The following is a 22,311-nucleotide window of genomic DNA, read 5'->3' on the forward strand; positions in this document are numbered from 1 at the left end:
GCCTGGGCCTCTGACCACCACTTCCAGTGTTTCTGAGCGAGCTGACTTAGAGAACCCGAGCTGTCTATAGTTGAAGGCTGAGAATAACAGGTTTGTCTGGCAAGTCGGAAACTGTGGGCTGAATGGGGCTGCCAGTGATGGGAATGGAAATTAGGGTCTGGAAAGAGGAGCAGCAGGCCCTTTGATGGGTCCAGGTGGGGCCGTCTTCTCAGCTGTGGCAGACGGTGGGCTGCTCCGCCCAAGGAGCGTGTCCTGGGCTTGGAAACTCAGGCTCTGCATGAACCCAGCAATTGGTCTCATGTCTCTGAACTCCAGTTTTCTCCTGTGTAAAACAAAAACAAAAACAAAAACAAAAACAAAACAGAAGTTTTTGGGGCACCTGTGTGGTTCAGTCAGTTAAATGTCTGACTTTTAATTTCGGCTTGGATCATGATCTTGGGTTCGTGGGATTGAGCCCTGAGTCAGGCGTTGTGCTCGACTCAGAGTCTGCTAGGGATTCTCTCTTCCTCCCCCTCTCCTCCTCCCACTCATTCTTTCTCTCTCACAAACAAATAATAAATACATCTTTTAAAAAAACCCAAACAGATGTTTTCAGTTGTTTGGGGTAAAAATAGATCATGGACATAAATGCAAGTGGCTTAGGTGATTACTGTAACCCCTCTGGGGCAGACATCTTCTCTCTTTTAATAACTACTCTTCTTTTATGCATGTGGATCAGTAGTTGATGTCATGAATGCAGGTAAACTCTATCCTAGTCAACAGGAAGGGTTTTGATGTTCAATTCCAGTCCAGAGGTTGTCTTTTCTTCACCAAAAATTAGGCTAAGGTAGAGCGTTTCTAACCTTCATGTCCTTCCCGATCCCCTGGAGATCTTGTTAAAATGCAGTTGTCTTTCATTTAGCCAATCTTTTCTGGAACTTGAAATTCTGCATTTTTAGCAAGTTCCTGATACTGATGGTGCAAGACCTTGCTTTGAGTAGCAAGGGGCCAAGTAACAGCCTGGAATTCAGCCGCTCAGATACCATTGACCCTTGAGCAATGTGGAGCTTAGGGATGCAGAGACACCCCCATGCAAAATCTGCTTATAACTTTTAGCTTCCCCAAACCTTAATTACCAATAGCCTACTGTTGACTGAAAGCCTTACCAATAATGTAAGCAGTTGTGGAACACATATTTCCTATGTTTTATGCATTATATCCTGTATTCTTGTAACTATACCTAACTTTCTCTTACATTTTTTGGTATTTCTAAAATACTATGTTCAGCTTTGGATTTTTTCAAATTGTGTAAATCTCCAAAAAATTTTCCAATATATTTATTGAAAAAAATCCACAGATAAGTGGACCTGCTCAGTTCTAGCCCTGTTATAAAGGTCAAGTGTACTCTGGTTTTCTCGGAAGATCTATGTTCAGGATTTCCCCAAAATTATGAGCTGTAACTTCTCTTTCTTTTTTCACTGAAAACTCATCATCTTCAGGTCAGAATTGGCAGAGAAGAATCTTCTTAGGGTAACCCCAAAAACAACGGAGGCAGCAAGGCAAAGGAAAATTACTTCTTTAATGAAAGCCATTTCTTGGATCAATAAGCGTGCTAACCCAGGATAACCGGAGGTATTTTTGTCTGCCAGGCTGTAATCTGCACATTCTAGGTTCAGTGCTACAAGTTGGTCTAATGCTCACCTAGAAGCCTAATTGATCAATCTTTTCGGTGTTGTTTTGTTTTAATTTTGCATCCCTTAAGATTTTTCTCTGACTCACCTCCTCCTCTCACTTCTCTTCCCTGACTTGGAATCCTCTACAAGCTCTTGCAGCTTCTAGAATTTGCCTCTATCCTAACTGGTTTTGTTTTATCTCCCCATCCTTTAATGGACGTCCCACTTTACACTGTGAGTTCCTTGAGGAAAACATGGTGATTTTCATCTCTGTGTCTTAGAGGTCCTGGACAAGGTGTGGCCTATCATTAGACACTCCTGTTCTTGTGACATTATAGCTACAGATGACTAAGTTGCTCCTAGATACACGAAACAAACTGTTGGTTACCAGAGGGGAGGGGGTGAAGGATGGCAAAGTAGGGGGAGGGGATTAAGAGGGACAATCTCTCAGTTATAAAATAAATAAACCGTGGGGATGTGAAGTCCTGCACAGGAAGTATATAGTCAATGGTACTGTAATAACTTTGTGTGGAGACAGACAGTAACTAGACTTATGGTGGGGATCATTTTGGGACCATCACTGGGATGCACACTGGAAACAAATAGGATATTGTATATCAATTGTATTTCAATAAACACAAAAGACTTGTTTGCTGAGACAAGGGCCTTTTGCTCATTCTCATTAAATCCTCATAAGGACTCAGCGCATTTTTGCTGTCTTTCCATTTTATAGATGTGGCAACAAAAGCTTAGAAAGGTGGGGTGACTTACCGAAGGTCACTTAGGTGTCAGGTGGTAGAGCTGGGCCTTGGGTGAAGATATGTCTGCCCCTTTGGTCCAAGTTCATCCTCACCACTTTGGAATGACTAAATGGACAAATACACCCACAGTCAACTTCATGTTTACCATGACCTGCAAAGTGTAGGAGGCTAATCATTGCTTTGGCTGAACGTGCTGACATCCAGAGCAATGACTTCCAAGTCCTGGGCCATGGGCCTCGCCAGCTCAGAATTACAGATTCACCAGTCTTTGATATGGGGAAAAGAAGGACATAAAGTTAAGTTCATTCAATTAGAGAATGGCCTTCACAAACAGATCATGTCTCTTCTTTTCTGATGTTCAAGCGAGCTTCCTTTCAAAAACTAATGGCACTAGTAATTGGTAGGCATAAGTCCTTTTTTCTCACCACAGTCTATCTGTGACCATACAACGTTGTTTCCATATTATTGTCTATATTCCTTCTGCTGTACCTTTCCTCTCCCTGTTTGAGAGCTGGAAGTTTGTACTTCCTAGTCCTTGCCCATCCCCCTGCATTCCTTTCCCCTCTGGCAACCACCAGTTTATTCTCTATATTTATGAGCTTGTTTTTTGTTTGTTTGTTTAGATTCTACATGTAAGTGAAATCATACAGTGTTTGTCTCTCTCTGTCTGAATTATTTCGTTTAGCCTAATGCCGTCTCGGTCCATCCATGTTGTTGCAAATGGGAAAAGCTTGTTCTTTTCTATGGCTGAGTAATTTTCTGTTGTATATATACCGCATGTTCTCTAGCTAGTCATCTGTCTGTGGACACTTGGGCAGCTTCCATATCTTGGCTATTATAAATAACGCTACAATAAACATAGGGGTGCATATATCTTTTTGAATTAGTGTTTTCCTTTTCTTTGGGTAAATATACAGTAGTGGAATTGTTGTAGGGTGGTTTTATTTTTTTATTTTACTTTAAAAAGATTTTATTTATTTATTTGACAGAGAGAGAGAGAGAGCACACAAGCAGGCAGAGAGGCAGGCAGAGGGAGAGGGAGAAGCAGGCTCCCCACCGAGCAGGGACTCCATCCCAGGACCTTGGGACCATGACCCGAGCCAAAGGCAGTTGCTTAACCAACTGAGCCACCCAGGCACGCCTGGTGGGTGGTTTTATTTTTAAATTTTTGAGGAATCTCCATATTGTGTTCCACATTCCACATTGGCTGCACCAACTTACGTTCCCAGCGATAGTAAACAGGATGTTTTCTCCACATCCCAGCCAACACTTGTAATTCTTTTTTTTTTTTTTAAAGATTTTATTTGTTTATTTGACAGAGAGAGATCACAAGTAGACAGAGAGGCAGGCAGAGAGAGAGAGAGAGAGGGAAGCAGGCTCCCCGCTGAGCAGAGAGCCTGATGCGGGACTCGATCCCAGGACCCCGAGATCATGACCTGAGCTGAAGGCAGCGGCTTAACCCACTGAGCCACCCAGGCACCCAACACTTGTAATTCTTGATACTAGGTATTATGACAGATGTGAAGTGATATCTCTTTGAGGTTTTGACTTGCATTTCCCTGATGATGAGTGATGTTGGGGTAGTTATTATTCTTTTTTTTACATTTTTACTTGGCAAAACAGACTGACCATACTGAATTGGAATTTTTTTTTTTTAGACTTCTGTCAAATCCCAGTAACTTGGAATAACTACTCTAAAGAAGATTAAGAACTAATCAGGAGCAGAGACCCTGTTGGAGAAAAAAATAGCTGGATATTTTTAGTGGATGATTTTGAAATTACCATAAAAATTCCCACTCATAAATGTCCTCTTTCCTGTTATGCCCAGCTGACTCTAAGCAGCCATTGATAGTAAGACCCCCAAGTCCGCAAAAGGAACACTCTTTTAATTTGAGCAAAATGGCAGCAGGTTTTTTCTTTTGAATTTTCATCAGATGGGCACCCTTTGGGGTGCTTGGTAAGCGTGCATATTCTAAAGACTGAGAGCAGGTAGCCAGCCTTTCTGGGTAGGGAGTGAAGGATGGGAGAGGAGAAGGAGGGGAAGAGGGCATTGCTCAAGAAGGCCAGGGGTGCTTGGTTGAGGGAACAGGGCAGTAAGAGCACGTCTGAAATAATGGGCACACCCAGTGTAATGTTGAACACGCACACCGAGAGAAGAGAAAATAATGGGCAAGTCGGATTTTTACCTGTTAATCTGCTTCGAAACAAAACCCAAATCAAAGTAAACGCAGCAAGCAAAGTTCCCGTGATGCCATCAGAAATGGACCAGCTTCCACACGTCAGATGAGCTGATGGAGTTCTTATAGTTTGGCTAACTCAGGAAGAATACAGTCAGGCAGGATCTCTTTCTCACTGTGTTCACATCACTGGTGATCAGCATGACTGACAGAATAAATATAGGTAGTGACAATCCTTTTTTTACCCACGTTTCACAACACTCAACCCTACCCAGCAGAATTGATCGGTACCCACAACTACAAAAAAAGTAGCCTTGTAAAAAGCGGTAGATCACACACTGTCGGATACAGTTAGGCATGTACCATGACCCCAGCAAGGGCTTGGTGTGTGGCAGACCTCATTTTTATTGTCCCTTGGTGACTCATGAATCACCGCAGCCCATAAACTCCTGACACACTTTCCAGATGAGCAGAATTCACCATCTTGATAGTAAAACTACCCCTCATTACTAAGTAGCTCAAAAGGCAAAAAGCCACCTTTATGAGGTAGCAAGTATTAGAGCAACATCAGAAAGATCGTATGTGATTAGAACAACTGGAATGATTTATGCCACGCAATGGATTTATTATGTCTGCGGTATAATTGCTTTTTTCTGAAACAGATCATAGTGAAATTAGTAATGGTCAAGAGTCAAATCAGGTATTTCATATCTGTACATTTTTTTTTACTATTTATGAGGAGACAAGGATTCCTGGCTGTTTAAGGAGAGAAGGATCCAGGAATATTTCTTCGCCCCGAGAGACCTGACCCCCAAATTAAGCCTGAATTTATATTATGTCTTTCTTGATTTGTGGGTGACAATGGGATGGATGTGGTCTTACATTTTGCATATGGGTGGATCTCTCTGTCGAAGACACGAAGCTAATGTCCTCAGCATCTGTCTCCCAGGAAAGCGCTTAAGATTTGGCAATGTGATGACAAGTGAGATGGATTCTCGGTTCTGAGGACGCTTATAATCTAGACAGGATATGATTTGTGTATGTGTATAACTCCGTTAGGGTAGAGAATGAGGACATCCTGGAGAGAGACACAGAGGAAGTCAGAAGGCACAGATTTCTCCCGGCTGGAGTGTGCAGGGCAGCTCACACAACATGCAAGGTTTGCTTTGAGCCTTCGGGATGGCGTCCAGGAAGGGGAACTAAAAACATCTGATATCTTAGTAATTAAGATTAGGGCACATCAAGGGGTAAGGAAGTACGTTTCTAAAAGACAAAGCAGCACGAGTATGGAAGCGAATGGCTTTTCCCATGGGGGCCCCAGGGGCAGGTGGAATGCAGGGGAGTGTTAGGTTGGGAGACAAGATGGGCCTAGGTCGTGGGAGCTTTGGAAACCAGACTGGAGACTTTGATATTTATTCCGCACGTGGTCACTGCCGCCAGACCCTGTTGTTTGTCGACTCAGCAGGTATCACTTAGTCCTTTTTTTTCCTTTGCTAACAGAGCCATCATGATCATAAACTCTGTATTTTACAGGCCACCAGCATTTATAAAATAGTTCTATAAGTGTTTGACCTGAGGAACAGGGCTTGAGTTGATGAGTCCTTGACGTGGACAACCCTGGAGAGAGGGTGGAGGGTGGGGAGGAGGGAGAAAGACTCGGGAGAGCTAAAAAGACAAAATGAAGGCCATGAATTACGGCAGCAATAGGACACACCTAGGAACCTTCTAGAATATTAACATGTATAAAAGTCGCTTCACAGAATACTGGAAAGGCGGTAACTTTCTAACCACTCTGAGTTGATAATAACATATTTAGTTTGATTTGAGTCATTCTAACAGACAGCTTAATCCCCTCACAGAATTGTAAGTTCTGTGCTAACCGAGGACAGTGGCCAGCCAGAGGGCTCTCATCACGCGGTTTGACAGACCCTCCTGCCTCCCTTTGTGTGCCTCAAGAGTATCATGACCTGAGCTGAAGGGAGACTCTTAATTGACTGAGCCACCCAGGGGACTCCTTTTCTTGCCTCTTCTAACATCTAAGCGTGAGCAGCGACTCTTGGCATTTCTTGGCTTGTGGCAGCAGCAGGTCAACCTCTGTGTCCATTGGCCTCTGCCCCACATGGCCTCCTTCCCTGTGTGCCTCATCCATCCTGTGACTAAATCTCCTTTTCTTCAAAGGACATCGGTCAGCGGATTTAAGGTCCACCATAACCCAGCGTGATCTCCTCTTCACTTTTTACCCCAGCTTTATTGAGACAAAGTTTATTGTTGATAAAGTTCAGCTCTGTGCAGTGTATGTGTACCTCACAGTTACTTCCGTGAATAGTGAGATGGTGAGCACGTAAGGGTAGGTAATATCGTCATCCTGTGTAGAAACAAAAACAAAAAATAAGAAAGCAAGAAAGGGCAAGAAATTCTTTTCCTTGTGATGAGAACTCTTGGGATTGACTCTCTTGGACCTCATCTTAACTTGATGATAGCTGCAAAGACCCGACTTCCAAATAAGGTCATATTCACAAATATGGGGGTTAGGGCTTGAACATCTGTTTTAAGGGCGGGACACAATTCAGCCCAGTTCAGTCCATCGGTGTTTAACACATTAATGATACTCCTGGGGCACAGCTTTTAAATTTCAACTGCTAATTTTTCACTGCTAGTATATATAAACACAATTGAGGATTGTAAATGCCTTTGTATCCTGTGACCTTGCTAAGCTCAGATCATAGTTCTAGTAGCTTTCTTGCAGAATCTCTGAGGTTGGGACAGCTGAGTGGCTCAGTTGGTCAAGTGTCTGCCTTTGGGTCAGCTCATCATCTCAGGGTCCTGGGATCGAGTCCTGCCTGGGGTTCTGTGCTCAGCAGGGAAGAAAGTCTGCTTGAGGATTCTCTCTCCCTCACCCCCTGGCCCTCTCCCCTGCTTGTGGTCTCTCTCTTGTGCATGCTCTCTCTCTCAAAAATAAATAAATAAAATCCTAAAAGGGAGAAAAAACAAAAAAGAAGACTCAAGAAAGGATTCTTTTCTAGAAGCTTCCAAGGAAGCATTCATAGCCCTGTTGACACCTTGATTTTGGATTTCTAGCATCCAGATCTTTGAGAGAATACATTGTGGTCCCTTGTTATAGCACTCCCAGGAAGCTAACATGTAGACCAAACACTATAATTAAAAGCCAAAGACTGTTGGGGCGCCTGGGTGGCTCAGTCATTTGAGCATCCGACTCTTGATTTTGGGTCAGGTCCTGGTTGACCCCCGAGCTGGGCTCCGTGCTCAGTGAGGAGTCTGCCTCTTCTCCCCTCTCTCTGCTCCTCCTCCTGCACTCTCTCTCTCTCTCTCTCTCAAATAAACAAATACATCTTAAAAAAAGAGTAAAAGCTAAAGATTTATATTGGATGAGAAGCAACTTATACACTGTGTTTAAGAGACATGCTTTAAATAAGAAGACAGACTGAATGTAAAAAAGTATAGAATGATATGCTATACCACACGAGCCAACAGAAGGCTGTTGTGGCTTATTACCACCAAAACCAATAGATTTAAGGTAAGGGCTACTGGAGGAGAAGACAGACATTTCTTATTGATAGAAGAAGCTATTCAACAGAAGCACAGAACAATCCTAAGTTGTGTAAACCTCACCTAGCAACATGGCTTTAAACCACATGGAGCAAAAATGAGCAGAAGTAAAAGGAGGAACAGTAATGCACATGATAGTTATAGATGTTACCACGTCCCCCTCAGCAACTGATCAAATAGGCAGAAAAAAATCAGTAATGTAAAAAAATATTAGAGTTATAGGATTTACCAACTTCATCTGAGCAATGAGCTCAACAGTGCAGAAAAATCCACCCCACTGACAGACACCAGTGACATGGGGTGTCTTCCCAAGTGTTGGCAGGGTTTTGATTGATTTATTATTAGGAAGGGTTCCCCTAGTGCTCATTACACAGACTTTTTTTTTTTTTAAGATTTTATTTATTTATTAGAGAGAGAGCGACAGAAAGGGGGGAAGGGGGAGGGGCAGAGGGAGAAGCAGCCTCCCCACTGAGCTGGGAACCCAACAAGGGACTCAATCCCAGGACCCCAAAATCATGACCTGAGCCGAAATCAAGAGTTGGATGCTTAACCAATTGAGCCACCCAGGTGTCTCCAGACTTTCTGTAGAGATAGAACAGGAGTAGCTTGTAACTTTACCACTTTATTCCCTACCCCCAGTGCTTTCGCAGCAGGACATCAGTGCCAGAGGAGGAAGAAAGGGACCAAGACACTAGGATTTGACTGACTTAAGAAATATATAAACAGTGATAAGACCAGAGTTATGACTACAAAGATTTGTTAAGGGGGATTTGTGGTTAAGAAGCCAAAGCGGTGTGAGCCCGAGAGCCAGTGTGGTTGATGATTAAGGAGAGAAGTCAGAGTCCAGACCAGGGGAGTAGGACTGTCTTGCTTCTCTGCCTTGAAGCCCGGGTGAGGTAAGGCTGTAAAAAGGGAAATGAGAAAAAGAAAAAAAAAAAAAAAAGGGAAATGAGATAAAGAGTAGGCCAGTGGAAAATTATGGGAGGCCATGGAGTGCAGGGGTTCAGAGTATGGACTTTGGAGTCACACTGCCTGAGTTTGAATCCAGCTCTACTACTGGCTACGTGACCTTGGGCAAGGTACTTAACCTCTCTGTGCCTCAGTCTCCCAACTGAATGGTGGGAATAACAATGGTACGAGGTTATAAGAGTTCTATGAAGAGACATGTCAGGCAAACTGCTCTTGTTGCAGATGTCTGAGCAGTTGAAGGTATTGGTGCAAAGGTAGAGGTCAGGTCAGAGGGTGCCTGTTCAGGTAAAATGGGCCTTTGGTCCAACCTCAAAGCATTAGAGAGAGCCCTGAGGCAGGTGAGCTCTGAAGGGCTCCAGGATGCTGAGCAAGAAACCTGCCCCTGGGAAGCAGAAGCCTCCCTTCCACTAGACTTTGGTATCATCCGCCATCTTTTCTGATTATGAAGGTTCTTTGCCACGGCATTATTCGTCATAGCTAAAAATTGGAAACCACCAGAGTGTCTATCAATAAGGGAATGGATTAGTTACAGTACACAGGCAAACTATGAGACTCTTAGCTAGAGAGAACAAACGGAGGGTGTTGGAGGAAGGTGGGTGGGGGATGGGCTAGGTGGGTGGTGGGCATTCAGGAGGTCACGTGTGATGAGCCCCGGGTGTTGCGTGCAAGTGATGAATCACTACATTCTCCTCCTGAAACTAATATTACACTATACAAAAATTAGTTAAAGTACATTTGATGACTACTCTAGAGCAATTAAAATAAATGAATTGATTCAACACATAGCAACCTGAAAGGCTCTCACAAAGCTAATGCTAATGAAAAAAGGGCGTCGGAAACTTCACCAGCGTGGTAAAATGTAGGTCAGTTTTGAAGAACGCAAAGAATACCATTGTATAATACTTCTGGCAAGCATAATGTACAGAAAAGTATACACACACGGACTGGATAGGTGTATATCCAGGAAGAGAGGGCCAGGACTATAAACAAACTTCATCTAGAACATTCCCTTCCTTCATTAAGTATCTGAAGTAAAAACAACAGTTAATTCTGCATGGAGGGCCCATTACTTTCCTTCACCCTCACTTATTTTTAAAACCTTTTCATGATATTGTAGATAATTTAGAAAACAAAGTATAGAAGAACCAAGGGACTAGCCCTCAGATATAATCATCACTATAATTTTGTCCTATTATGATGTGTGTGCAGATGTGTATCTGAAATTGTATTGGATGGGCCGTTTTGTAAAATGCTTCTTACACTTAATGTATTATATTTCCCTATGTCATTAAATGTTCTTTAAAGATGTGTTAGAAAGAAAATCACAGGTCCAAAACGGAGTCACTTACATTATAGGCCTGGTCACCAAAACTTAGGTAGGGCTTAACACCTGACCTAATTACAGTTTCAGCTTCCCCCAGAAATGGAGTCTTAACTGGTCCCTCAGGAATTTGGGGTAAGCACCAGCGAAGTAATCTGTCCCACGGACCCTCTCCATTCCCCAAAGGCAGCGCAATAATGGCCTCTTGTTTTTCCCCAGGGGAAGGTGACCCTGCCTGAGACTATTTCTTCTTTTCTTTTGTTAGTTACCTCACCCTGTTTCTGCCTCCAAAACCTTTCCATTTTGTGCAGCTCTTTGGAACTTCCCTCCACTTTGGAACTTCCCTCCCTTCCTTCCATGGAGGCTGCCCCATTCACGCATCATTTTTAAAAAGTCAATTAGATCTTCAGATTTACTTGGTTGAATTTTTTTTTTTAACACACGATTTTGAGTGACTTCCAAATAGTTCATTTCTTCACCTACCACAATTTATTCCATTATTTTCCTGTGACGGGACATAAACATTTTCTGACTTTTTGTTGTTATAATAATGGGCCTGCGAACATTATGTGTTTCTAGTTATTCCTTTAAGATACATCTCTAGGGGGAGAACTGTGGATTCAAAATGTATGGGCACTTTTTTTTTTAAAGGTTTTATTTATTTATTTGACAGAGAGAAAGCACAAGTAGGGGAGCAGCAGCAGAGGGAGAGGGAGAAGCAGGCTCCCTGCTGAGCAGAGAGCCCGATGCGGGGTTCGATCCCTGGACCCTGGCTCTGTGACCAGACCAGAAGGCAGCCGTTAGCCTACTGAGCCACCCAGGCGTCCCCTGTATGGGCCTTTTTAAGGCTATTGACACATAGCCAAATTGGTTTTCTGAAAGTTTGGACCAATTAACATGTCTATTGGTATTATGTGGTATACTTGCTGATTTTAAGGTCTTTTAATTGGGTAGTAAGACTCGTAAACTTACCCTACCTCTATTCCAAATTTGTTTTCCTGATCTCCAGGCCTGTTTTCTTTTGGGTTTCCTCTAGGGGTCATTCAGACCTTGAGAAGGGAGTGGCTTGTGGCTGGAAGACTGCCCAGCTGGGCGATTTTCCTAATATTTGTTCCTGTGAGAACCTCAGCACCCGCCCCCACCCCCTTACCCCGCCCTCAGCTCCGATGAATTCAGTCCCTTCCAGTCATTAGGCTGAGGGCCAGTCTTATTACTGCTCGCCGCCTCCTGCTCTGTGGCTAACACGTACACTACAGTCTTCCTTCCTAAAGGAAAGACAACCTGTTATTTTGTACTTGTTGCTGTCTTGTATCAATAGGAAGCCAGTGGCAATCCTCTTAGAAAAAACCTCTGATTTAACCTAAGTGGCTGTTTCTTTCTAAATGTGATAATCCAGCCCTGGCGTTCACTGGCAAAAATCCTTTTCAGAGGGACACACCTCTCCATGTGTGAAATTGATTCTCGTCAACAGGCTATTATTTATGGGTATTATATGGTTCAGTGGAACTAGTGGTGTAGACTTGGCCTGTTAGTTGACACGTAATGTGTGTTTGTTGTAGCCCACGTGTTTACTTCTAGGATGTGTGTGGACATAAGCCCCAGCTATTTTCAAAGAGCCTCCCAGTTTGTGATACTGTATTGATTTTCAACTTACATTAATATAAAGGAGACATTATTTGCATATCCAACTGCCAACATAAGATTTTCATTCATCTAACATTTAAAAATTTTTTTCTTTTATTTTTAAAAGATTTTTATTTAAGAGAGAGAGTGAAAGAGAGTGTGAGTGGGTGGAGGGTGGGGGGGCGGGTTAGGGGGTGGGCAGAGGGAGAGGGAGAAGCAGGGAGCCTGACATGGGTCTTGATCCCAGGACCCATGAATCATGACCTGAGCCGAAGGCAGACACTTAACTGACTGAGCCACCCAGGTGCCCCTCATCCATTCCATATCTTAAAGTAAAAAAGTAGTTCCCTCCCAGTGATCTTAGGATAAATAGCCACATCTCCATGACCCCACATGACTTTCTGGTCTTATTCCATGCAAACGACCCCCGCTCAAACCTCATTAACCTTCTTCTTTCTAGACCTCAAAAACAGCATGTTCCCTCTGGCCTCAGGGCCTTTGTACATCCCTGACGGCCTCGACCATTTCTAGATCCTCTGATGTATATCATAACATCTTGTGTTTTGTGTATCATGTTTTGTAACTTGCAACTCAGTGTTGATCTATCATCACTGTTTGACATCTGTCTCTCTCCTTGGTCTTTGAGCTCCACATGGGAAGGGGTGGCTTTTCTTCATCACCGTGAGCATGGCTGGGAGCACAGGGCAGGGCGACAATGCTCGTCAAGAGAATAGACTGAAAAACTGACATAAGAGAGCTGACAACTTGGGTTGGTCGGTGGGATGGCTGAGCAACTTTGCATGCAACTCCCTTGCAAGGGAATATCTGATTTCTTATGCCTTAGGAGAGTGTCATCCAGAGTGGAGAGTTGAAGACAGATGGGCAGGTTTTCTTACCCGATTTCTCACCTATTAGGAATTGGGATTTGTTATTGTCTTTCCCTCAGTCTCATTTAAAAATGGAAACAATATATTTACATTTCCTTCATCCTAAGACACCTTTGACTTCACGATGACCATCTTAAGAATAAACCATACCAAAAAAAAAAAAAAATCAGCATTGCTTGTACATTAAATATACATATAGATTATAAAACACACCTGGTTCCTGGACATGTTAACATGTGAAAAAATGAACATCTTAGAATTTAGACAGAATTTGGCAGTCCCTATCACAAAGGATGGATGTAAGTAGTGAGAGATGAATCCATGTTGAGTGAATTGCTAAGTGCCTTTTTGTGTGTGTTTTCATGAAACAACATGGGAGCATATTTATTCTAAGAGATCACTGTTGGGTGTTTCTGGTCCCAGTGCCACCCCTGGCCCAGGCCTTCATTATTTCTTGCTTGCCCCCTGCAGATCCCTTCCCAGAACTCCATACTGGTCTTCCTCCCAGTACAATCAAGCAAGGCGCTATCACTGAAGTCATTCATCTAAGTTCCAGACATGCTTTTCTCACTGAAAAAGTCCACAGCCAGGCAAAGCATTGCTCTCCCTTAACATGGAGAGAACAAAGTTAACCCCCTTAGTTATTGTGCTGTATGAAGCTTTCCCACATCAAGATCCCATTCTAACTTCCCAACCTTCCCTTTGTTCAGTGCTGGTTTGTTCCTGACTCCCTGCCAATCCCACTTACTCCGTCTCCTCTGCTTTCTGGAGTCATCTTCCTCACTTGACCTCCCTTATGCTGTGTGGGCTTATCCTAGAGCACTTGCTTCCATGTTTCCAGCTTGGAATGTAGTCAGACATGCATGTAACTGCTCCCTTCTAAACGATAAACTCCTTGAAAGTTGGCACTCCGCCTTATTTACCTTTATATTGTGTTTTTTATATATAAGAAACATAGAATGAGTGAATTGTTTTTTGGCTCCTGAAACACCAAAAGGAACGGCATTTCAGTATCTGTTATGTGTCACATATATTAAATCTGTGAGGGGCACCTGGGTGGCTCAGTGGGTTAAAGCCTCTGCCTTTGGCTCAGGTCCTGATCCCACATCAGGCTCTCTGCTCAGCAGGGACCCTGCTTCCTCCTCTCTCTCTCTGCCTGCCTCTCTGCCTATTTATGATCTCTGTCTGTCAAATAAATAAATAAAATGTTTTAAAAAATTAAATCTGTGAAAGAAAAAAGGCTCCTAGTAAAGGGATCTTGCTTTGGTAACAGTCATGTCTTTTTCTCTGTGTTCTTCCTTTGAACAAAGTAATGGTGTAACCAGGCTTTTCTTTTCTTTGATCGGCAGAGGAAGGATGTATATGCTGATGGGTTGTACTATTTTAGCTCCGTGTCCATTCATGTCTGTATCCAATGCTCAGAATGCAGCCAGTGTACAATGTTAAATTAACACTGGTGCTTTACCGTATGAAGGTGGGTTAAATCTGGATTAGAAGCCCAGGCGCTGATGATGGGATAGGTGAGCTGGGTTTAGGGCACAGTTGGGTGAGGTCATGCCTCCCATACCCCCTTTTTTCACTGTGGTTCCTGGGGCACAGAGCACCCACTGAACATTCCCATCCCAAAGGGCTGGGCTGACTCAGCTTTCAAGAACATAGGTGTCACAGAGAATTATTCTAAGTCAATGACCTTGTGTTACCTCAAAGGGCAAGTGCATGGTGCTTGAGGGTGCCCTAATGATGCAGTTCTACAGGCAACATGGCTTATTCTATTTTATGGCTCCCTCGAGATTTAGGAGTGCTTTTGAAGTAATGATTTTTTGCATCTTTTAAAATTGTGTAAAGATATGATTTATGTAAAAATCCAAACCCTTTTCTTTTCCAGGGGCTGAATTGCATTTGTTTCTGTATCTAGTGGTAGAATTGTTTCCAAGTGTTAATAGCACAATAAGTCAACAACACAGTTTTGCTAATTGAGAGATGATTTTCAGATTTCTTTTAATTATTGAGAAGTCAAAATAGCAATTCTGAGTTAACAATAACGGCAACAACAAAGCCGAAAAGCCCCAGTACATGTTCCGACAGACTCGGAGGTCAGGGGATGTGGGTTTCAGCCTCACCCCGGAGTTGTTTGAACTTGATCATCTCGAGCAAGCTCTATTCTCCTCTCACTCCTGCCTCTCCAGCTGTAGAACAGGGGAGAAGGTGATAGTGCTGTCACACCCCAGAGATGCAAAGTCAATAAAATGTGTGGGAACATCTCCCCAGACTAAAAGGCTATATATACATTTGAATTAGATGTTGAGCCTAAGATGTTTCTAGGTACTGTTCCTTCTCTGTTGATTCCTTATGAAAAACAACAAAAAACTCCATCTCTGTGACAGGTGACAAATTGGTCATCTGTTAGAAACCAGACAGTAAATATCCTTTATCTTTCCCTCTTTCTCGGTATTATTCACCTTCATGTTCAGGCACTACAAAAATGGAGTGGTTTTCTATTGCAGATGTCTTCTGAGTGGTCATTCTGTCTGTGTGTGTTCCCTGTCTTTGTCTTTGAGCCAGGAACTGGTCCCCGGTGGCGGGGCAGAGTTTCCTCCATCGTGCTAGCATCCCAGGGAAAGGTCACCCAGAGAGCTGCTCCACGGAATAAGGTTTTAGAGCAGGGCGTTCCTGAGTCTAATTTTCCCTGCATTATTTTAACCAGATGCTAATAGAAATAAACAGGCAAATAACCTCTCCTCCAGCTTTGGTAAGTTTTTTAGGGAGAAGCTGTTCAGCGAGAAATGTCATTCTCCAGCTCTTTCCAAGTCTTGTGATTTTTATCAGAATAGAGTTATTTGCCTTAAGAATTTTTCTAAACCTATAACTCCCCTATAAAAGACTTTTCAGTTGACATAATACATTTTTCATTATGTAGTTACTTTCATTGCTGGAGACTCAAAATACTCAAAAAATACTTGAAGCTCTGATTCAAGGACCACTGTTGCTGGTGTAAAATTTGCATATGGTGATGTACAGTGACCATTTCAATACCTTGCTGCCATATTAATAAAATCCAGAAGTAATGAGAAAGGATCCGGCATCTTAATAATATCACAGTGCTCTTTTCGAAATGCTGAATAATCACTCTGGCTGGAATTGGGGAGGCAAAGGCTTTCCATTATTTGAAGAGCATCATAGGACGCCTAATGACCTAGAGAAAGTATGACCATGCTTTCTGTCTTATCTGAAAGGGGCCCCTTCTGCAGATCGGCTTTGTGGGATAATGTTTCTGGAGGCCACGTTTTCTCATCTACTTTTTCTTTCACTTACATGAAAGATGCTGGCTCTAGGGTATATCACACATAATCACTGCTAGCTCTTGAATCTCAACGCCATTCCCCTAGATTGCAAAGCCCATCTTTGAAGGATTGCAACCATATCTACTCACAGGTCTGCTTAATCCATTGGAACCGCCAACCTTGGCGGTGATCTGAAGGCTTAGGTCCTCTTGTGCCTTGCATACCGCTCTAGCTCGGCTGAAATGCTACCATCATTCAAACTACTTTGTAGAAGTTTAGCACCTTTTATTTAAAACATTTAAAATTGTTTTGTGGTGGGTACATTTTTAGTCTTACCTGTAAAGTGAGAAAACCACATTGTGTATGAGAGTAGCAGCTGGGTAACCTCAAGAGGCATCTCCATAAGGGTTTGCTCTACAGTTTTTAATTTTAATGAAGATTAAAATGAAAAGCAAAAGAGGTCTTTCAGAACTGATATATTTTTCTTAAAAACAGTTGCTAAGATGGGTTTTTCTTTCCCCTTTCCACGGGAAAGTCTTCCTGGGTATTAATAACATTTAGGGAGATACAGTTATTTGATTCCTCAGACATAAGAGCCTAGAACAATCCATCTCAGTAGATGAGGGAAGTTTCCTCCGGCTGTAGCAAAAAACAGTTATTCGCTCAAGACTGTAATAGTTAATGGCAATTGTGTCATGGAAATGCCCTGAGTGCTTTATGTGTTTATTGTGCCTTTTAGCAAAAGCTTTACATTCATCTTAATACTGTTGCTCAACTGGAACATGTTTTGCCCTGCTGACAAGATAATTGGTTGCTAGTGGGTCAGGAGAACATCTTAAAATTCCTTTGCAAGTTGTCTTTCAGCACGTGGAGCGATAGCAGTGCAGAACGTACTCACCATCTGATCACGCCAGCTACCTGGAACCCAAGTGGAATGTCTGTCAGCATCCGTTGCCTCATAGCCAGTGGGGTCGCCACTCCCACAAATTAGTGCTCAAAGAGACGCTGTGTCATGCGTACCATGGAATATAGGCGTGTGGAATGGAATGGGGGAAAAAAGGTCTTTCAACCATTCCTGAGATCATATTTCCCTTTGTTACAATTTCTTTTTTTTGGAGGTATGTGAATTAGCAGCTATTGACTTAGGTAAAAATTGTCTCGTGAATAAGCCCGTTACTATGAAAGCTGGCTAAACCATGATGATAATTGCATGAGGTTTCGTCAAGATTTTCAGATCCCTTTCTTACTAATACTCTGCCTTGGTGAGATAGCAGATCTTCTAGAAGGCTGTGGTCTAAGGTGGCATTTCCCTACCTGGTAATTCTTCTTGGAACTCTAGTGTCTCACAAATCATTAATAGTTGGTTCATAAAGAAAGGGTTTTCCTGATTGTATTTATCAGGATTCTGTAGAGAAACAACTGTTAGGATGTGGCTATACATCAAGATTTATTATAAGGAATTGGCTTACGTGACTATGGAGGCTTATGACTCCAAAACCTGCAGTGTGAGCCAGCGCAAGCCCCGGGAGACCCGATGGTGCAAATGAAGTCTGAAGACATTCTGCTGGAAAATTCCCTCTTGGTTGGCTTTTGTGTTCTATTCGGGGCTCCAACTGATTGGCTGTGGCCTACTCACATTGTGGAGGGAAACTGCTTCAATCACAATTTACTGATTTAAATATTACCCTCATCCAAAACACCCTGTGAGTTGAAAAATAAAATTAAGCATCACAAGTCCACCCTTTGTCAACATGGCACCTATATGTGTCCCTTTCAACTGTACTTAACCACCAAATTAAGACAATAACAAGGTCATAATTCCACCTAACATGATGCAAATACCCCACATACAAATGAATACACACCAACTCTTTCTCCAGATGATGTGCAAAGTCTTTGGACAATGTCCACTCTTCTTGATACCCTATTGCCTAAATACTGTGATGTAAAGTTAACAAAACTTGTGTACTGTGATATAAAACCAATACAACTTGTGTTATAGGAAAAGGGAATAGGGGGGGGGGAGACATAAATAGTTGCTTAATGCACATACACTCACACACACACCTCCACACACTCACACACACATAGTCAAAGCACACACATATTCAGAACCAAATAAGGAGGTAATACTCATGAAAATTGCAGTTCTCATTTCGGCAACTAGTCCCATGGTAGTAGTTGGTATCCACAACTCCCTTCTTTCACTGTCTATTCTGTATTCCCTTTGCCTTAAGCCAGCATCAACATCTGAGCTGCTCATGGGTTTTTTTTTCTTTCCTTGTGGAGTAATACAAACCTTCATTCCTGAAGGCTCTGGGCCATGAGTAGTCCTGCCTGGATTGGGTTGTTGTGGTTTTCCAGTGACCTGAATCACAGGGCATGATAGTTCTAGGAGGCATCCTGAGGGATCTCCTGTCTCTTAGGCATACCCTTCCTCAGCCTCCACTGTGGAGTAGAAGCCCAGTTTCCCCTTGGTAGTCAGGATCAATAACCCCAACCAGTAACGTGACTCCCTATTTTGCCTGTTGCTTTGGAAGCATGAGGAATCCAAAATGGCCGAGTAGCAGTCTTAACTTCTAGTTCAGTGGAATCATGGTTGTGTCTCCTGGCAGAAGCATTCCTCCCTTTGGAACTAAGACGTGTAGGCCAGCAGGCCTGGAGTATAAGATCATGGGGACAGCAAGCAAAAGTTTTGCAAGTGAGTGACTAGAGGTCATAGTGAGTAATGCCACCCACAGCTGTGAGTCCGAGCTCTCAGAGGCACAGCACCATGTTAGAAACTGATTCAGAGCACGTACAGTCCCCTGGGGAATCTTGTTCCAGCTTCTCAAATTATTGCTACCTGCACTATGACTGAGTCTTCAGAAGGTGCATTCTGTCTTTCCACTGAACCAGCTCTTTCAGGGTGATGGGGAACACGGGAAGAGCAGTGAATTCCTTGAGCCTGGGTCTACTGTTGTACTTCATTTGCCCTGAAGTACCTCTGGTACCAAATCTTCACCAGTTAGGGTTTTTCAGGGAAATACAAGTGATAGGTTTGTGTATACACATAGAGAGCACAAGATTTATTAGACGAAATTGTAATTATGGAGGCTGGCAAGTCCAAAATCTGTGGGCTGGCAGGGTTGAGATCCAGGAGAACAGATGATACAGTCCCAGTCTGAAGGGTGGAGCCTAAGGGAAGCCAGTGGTGCAGATGGAATGTGAAGACATTCTGCTAGAGAATTCCATCTTGCTCAGGGAGCCCAGTTGTATTTTTCTAGTCGGGCCTTCAACTGATTGGGCAAGGCCCATCCACATTATGAAGGACAATCTGCTTTCCTCAGCATTCACCAATTTCAATGTTAATCTCATCCAAAAATACCTTCCAAGTTAACCATCAAACTGGCAAAAAATAAAGAAAACCAAAAGGGGGGGGGGGAGGAACACTGCATGTTATAGTCCTCTTACAGAGGGAGAATCACAATACACATGATCATAAGTGTTAATGAATGTTAATGTCAGGCCCTGAGAAGTTCTGCAGTAAAGATGCCTTTTCATGTTCATATAACCCTGTCGTTCCTAAAATTATTTGCTCATGGGAAACCATCCCCCCAATTATTTTTTCTGTGAATATTTGCTGCCATTTTGCTGTATAGTCGTGTTTAGAGGAACATAGATAAAAGGCTGGTCTATGGAATGGTGTCTATTAAAGCAAGTGGCTCATTTGGGGATTAAATTGATGATAGCAACTTCATTAACAAGCTTCATTACCTGAATCGAGTAGCCTAAGTGAGTATTTATGCATTTGATTTATTAGATGCTTACTGGCAGCTCTGTTGGCTAAAGCATGGTGCCAGTGAATTGTGAATTGTAAGCAAGGTATAGAGAAGTCTGTGCTGCCAAACTCATGGAGATTGGGGTGGGGAGGCCCTACCTCACTTACTGGTGAAAAGCCTGGTTGAGCAAATGACAGTAGCAGAGAGAGCATGATGGCTGCCACCAACTCAGGGTATAAAGAGGGTCCCTTGCCCGATTCCACACACGATGGATAAGATGTGAAACACGAGGTGCACTTCCAATTATCATTAGGTCTAACACAAAACCACCATCTGAGAAGGGCACAAAAAGAAAGGGAATCCTCAGTCAAAGAAAATAGCCGAGCCATTACTTTTTTCCACTTGCAGGTTCCTAGGCTTATGATACCTCTTTTAACTCAAGAAAATAAGGAAGCGATCTTTCCTGAGATGCCATGGTTCCCTGTGGCCCTTCTGGAGACGTCCACACGACCCAGAGGCAGGGGTGTCTTAGCGAAGCGGGGGCCATCTTGGTAACAGCCTTAACTTTGTCCCCTCCTTTCCTGCTTCTTTTTCCTTCTCCCTTCACTCCTGCAACCCCTGTAAGTGGTAAGCTTTGCCTCAGGGCTCCGTTTTTTAGGGAAGCCAGAGAAGACAAAGCCAGTCTAGTAAAATAGAAGTCATTGTGGTTCATTCAGGATTCTTTTTTTTCCACAGAAGGAAACCAGAATAGATCATAGGAATGGAATTATAACCTTCATCAGACAGGGGAAAAGCCTTCAAGCCAGTTGCTGCCCAAACAGCAAGAGCCGTTTGGCTGCACTTGGAGAGAATGAAAATGATTGCCTATGTCTTGGGCTCCCTCCCCGGAGAGACACAGGTTGGCTGTCTGTGCAGCTCTGGGCTGGGTCAGGTGGTGCTGCCTCCTGGGGCCAGTCTTTAGGGCAGCCCCTCCAGCAGAGTGCTCCCCATACCATCTGCCCTGTCCAGCTCCTCCCTCACTAGGGTGTCTGGGCATTTGTAATCATCCAGCGACAGCTCTAGCCAAGGTGAACTGCCCATCTCCTGTCTCCTGCATTCGAGTTATCTCCCCAGGAGCCAAGGATTGCTGTTTGGGAAGCCTCCCAGGACAAAGCTTTTATGGGTTTGGCATAGTCTGCTCTACCCTCCTTTCCCCATAAACTCTGTAATTTTGGTGCCTCAGTTTTGAAAATGTGAGGTGTGCTCTGTATGCATATGTCACAATTGAGCAGAAATATTGGTGTCTCTTTTCAAGTAGACATTAAATAAAGACTTGTTGAATGAGTAAAAGCCATTACAAATATTTCTAGGGGCACGGAGAGTGACTTCTCCACAGAAGAGTATGACTGCATTTTTGACTTTCTGTTTGTGTCAGGGAAGATTTAAAGCTCTCACATTGCAGCGAGTTAGGAAAGACAGACTTTTTTCCCCATGGCAATGAACTTATCACCGGATAATGCCATAAGCCTACCAAGCTGAGTATCTTTTCTTGCAACCTCCCGAATATACTCTTCTTCTCCCTTCTCCCTCATGTTCTGTGCCCTGAGAGGCTGCACTTGCTGGGCTCTATCAGTTCTGACTCTCTTGCCATCTGGTCTCCAGTTGGGTCCAGCCGATGGGATGCGGTGGAGGGAATGAGGTGCTCACACCTTAGTACTTTCCATTTGTGAGCGCCATTTACTTCCTACTGCGACCTGTTGGCTAAACAACTTTCTCTGAAGGTTTGTGTATTTTTCAACCTGTGGTGGGTACATGAGTGACATAATTTATTAACTCTTGTTATATTCATCCTCAACTAATTAGAAATTCACAAGAAACAGAGGGGGCCATATTTCACTGTCTTCAAATCGAAGCCAAGGTTATCTCTTCCTTGGCAAATGTGTATCTAAATAAATAACACAATAAAATACCTTTGAAAAAGTGCCATTTAAAACACAATTCCATCTGTTTTTAATGACTCAGAAGATACTTTAATAGCCCGCAGGGCAATCAAGAACCATGGGTTATGGGTAACAATTATAATTGTACAAGTGATATGCGGATTTTGGTTAATAGAAACCAGAAAGCAGAGTTTTCTATGCTTTAGGTCTAATAATCCTATATGTGTTTACTATGAAAATTCTTTACGCATAATGTGACATAACTAATAAAACAGAGACCCAGAAAAATGACCCCATGATAGGTTTTATATTTTTGAAATAAAGTCAGAAGTATTTGTTGATTGTCTCCTGTGTTCCAGACACTACTATGGCGCACTTATCTATTTTCTTTCA

General features: G+C 43.0%; 1 long non-coding RNA gene across 1 annotated transcript in view; it reads left to right on the forward strand.

Moving 5' to 3' along the window:
• Positions 1-20,544, forward strand: part of LOC125100455 (uncharacterized) — a 35,252-nt gene extending 14,708 nt beyond the window's left edge. The window contains exon 3 of the long non-coding RNA XR_007127557.1: positions 20,408-20,544. This is a non-coding gene — a long non-coding RNA (uncharacterized LOC125100455). The remainder of the gene's footprint in view (positions 1-20,407) is intronic.
• The last annotated feature ends 1,767 nt before the right edge of the window (positions 20,545-22,311 follow it).

Source organism: Lutra lutra, chromosome 5 (assembly GCF_902655055.1).
Source record: "Lutra lutra chromosome 5, mLutLut1.2, whole genome shotgun sequence".
Lineage (NCBI taxonomy): Eukaryota > Metazoa > Chordata > Mammalia > Carnivora > Mustelidae > Lutra > Lutra lutra.